Raw genomic sequence first — 2,991 nt, 5'->3', positions numbered from 1 at the left:
CTCCTTGGTACTCGCATTTCTTTACATCTGTGGTTCCTCTGCAGTGATTCCATAGTCTCAGCTGTCAGAGCCATTGGGCTGTTAATTGTCATTTGAGATCAGCTTAACCTTCTGTCAGATCCTCAGCTGTCCTTTGACAATTATGTCCTTGATCCTCAGCTGTGCCTTGTATCCACCTTGCTTTAATCTTGAGTCTAATGCTAAGCTCTGCTGTCCTGGGAACCTAAAGTAGCACTACCAGGATGGTGTTCTCCGTCATTCAGTATGGATATCAAAAATAGCCAAAGCACAAGCTTTCACCAGGAACTATTTTGTCATTGTGCAATGTTCAAATGAGAGGCAGTTCTGGAGGTCAGACAGGGGCAGTAAACTTTCTTACCACTCTTACACTGTCTGATCCAGTTTTTCAGATTTCTAGATTCTTTTCACTCTCCCTCTCTTAAGTTTTACTAACTTATTTCTTAGCTGCTGTTCCAGATTCTACTTTTCCCTCTGAAACAGGTGATTCACCTCCTCTCCATGGGTGAACTCAGAAGGTCACTGACAGCAAACATCATTAATTTGACAAGTTTCTTTTGCGTAGCTGGAAAAAAATGGAAGACTACTTCTCTATAGAGTGTCTGATGGAAGCAAGGGATATTCTTAACTTGTGAACTGGGTTCTTTGAAGAGACGACACATGAAATAATGACTTGTTTAAGAAGAGTCTCAGAATTCACTGGAAAAAACTCTACCTGCTTTTCGTTAGAGTGCACATTACTTGGATAATTTAGTGTAGCAGGTAGACATTGCCCCAAGTGTAACATGTTCAAAAGAGGAAGCGAACTCAAGAACACTGTGACATTTCTTTGCAGACCTTATTATTTCTGCTCTCTGTTAAGCTGAACAAAGTTTTTTATTTGCTTGTGTAGAGGAGCTGATAACTGTCCTCTTATGAATTCAGGAATAAGGTATGTCTTTTCAATACACTTCTATTGCAGATTAGCAAGGAAAAGGGGGGTAATTCAAGCTTGTTCTACTGCTGTATCCATTTGCTGTGTAGTTCTAAACAGGTCTTTCTACACCTGGTGAAAGGAATCACCTCTTTGGCTGTATTGGTCGGTTAATGGTTTTGCCCATTGACAAAATAGTTTGATGAAAGAAACATATTGGGTTTCATTTTCAGGTATTGTAATCCACTGATGCCGAAAAACAGAACTCTTGAATGGTGGGTGTAGTATTAAAAAAGAATTCGCAATATAACCTTATCTCTACAATGTTAAAATAATTTCTAGTGATCATTAAAAGGTCATAAACCAGGGTAAGCAATGAAACATCATTATCAGTAAATTGTATGTCTGCGTGTCTTTTGCCTGTATGTAGTAATTTTATGGGAGAAAAAATAATGATGTCCATTCTTACAAGACATCTTGTTGGGCTTCAGTGGGACCACTTGTAGGGAAATGGGCTTTTGGACCAGCCTTGAGAAATGTTAGTATTGCCAAGCAGCACAGAAGTTACAGTTTCAGTAGTTCCTCTTTCTGTGACATTATAATATGCCTTTATAGACTTTTGATTACTTTTAGTTTTTATGAAGAGTTCAGAAGCATTTTTGTTTAAGAGATGGCAGTCTGTTAATAGTATCTAGATCAAATATAAAGGGGTTTTTAAAAATATATTTTAGGTGAATGTAGACATGGTTGATTTGAATACCTGGTGTAATTGAATTTCGGTAGGAGTGCTATTAGAATCACAGAATCAATTAGGTTCTAAAAGACCTCTGAGATATCAAGTCCAACCTTTGAATAATGACCACACTGTCAACCAGACTACAGCAGTAAGTGCCATGTCCAGTCTTTCCTTAAACACCTTCAGGGATGGTGACTCCACCACCTCTCTGGGCAGTCCCTTCCAATGTTTAATCACCCCTTCCGTGAAAAAATTCCTCCCAGCGTCCAACATGAGCCTCCGCTGGTGCAGCTTGAGATTATGTCCTAGAGCTACCACAGCTGAGAGGAGCTTGGAACAGTTCAGTTTTTTCAGAGAAAACTATTTTTGCATGTCTTTGCAGAAAAATACTGTGTGGAAATACATATTCTAATACAGTATTCTGCTCAGTTTCAACCCTATTTGGTAACCTCCATGAGTCATATATTTGGGGATTTATTGTATACAATTTTTTTACCTAACAAATTCTGATCCAAATCCCACAACACTATGCACCCATTTCATCTTTAGGTCAACTCCATGTTTACCTAGTCACATCTCCTATGGTCCCCAAAGTTTATAAATTATATCTTAAAATACAGCATTCTCATCACATGTTAAGACAGCCTTTCACAGGAGCTTACACTGATAGCATGGATACAGGGATAGCAAATGGAATAAAAAGCAGTAACATGGAATTACTCCCTGGGGGAAGAGCTCAAGGTTGAAAGAGAAACAAGTATAGGAAAAGTCAGAAATACACTCATCCAGTGAGAAGCCATGAATCCCTGCAGGACTCGGCACAGCCAGCAATTCAAGGGAGTAATCCAAATTATGAGAGGTAGTCAGAGGACACGGGTTTACACAACCCTCTAAGAATTGGCAGGAAGTTGTTAAAGGCATAGCTTGCAAAAAACCTGATAAACACTCTTGGTAACCCACTTACATACCTCAGAATTGAGCAGGTGTAGAGAGGGAACGAGAGAGGAAGGCAAGTATGAAAGGACGTACTGAGAAAACCATGATTTTTTTTTTGGTACAAATAAAAACTTTGCTATCAAGTGATGGCCTCAACTAACTATAATGAGGCAGGCAAATTCAGGCTATTTTCTATCAGATTCCTGAGGCACCTTAAGTTTTCTTAACTACCAATTTCCAGATTCAAGAGTTTTGATCCTTGTAATGCCATAAACCAAATTCTGAACAGAAACCTGCAGTTCTGTTAGTAATCTCTCCCTTCCTTCTTCCACATTGCTTTGTTAAACCGTCAAGCTGTCTTCTTCTACCTCTTTCTTAGCCTGTGTAG

The sequence above is a fragment of the Pipra filicauda genome, unplaced genomic scaffold, assembly GCF_003945595.2.
Source record: "Pipra filicauda isolate LSUMZ 115617 unplaced genomic scaffold, ASM394559v2 scaffold91_size2508729_pilon, whole genome shotgun sequence".
NCBI lineage: Eukaryota > Metazoa > Chordata > Aves > Passeriformes > Pipridae > Pipra > Pipra filicauda.
The sequence above is the reverse complement of the archived record's forward strand: the minus strand, read 5'-3'. Positions refer to the sequence as shown.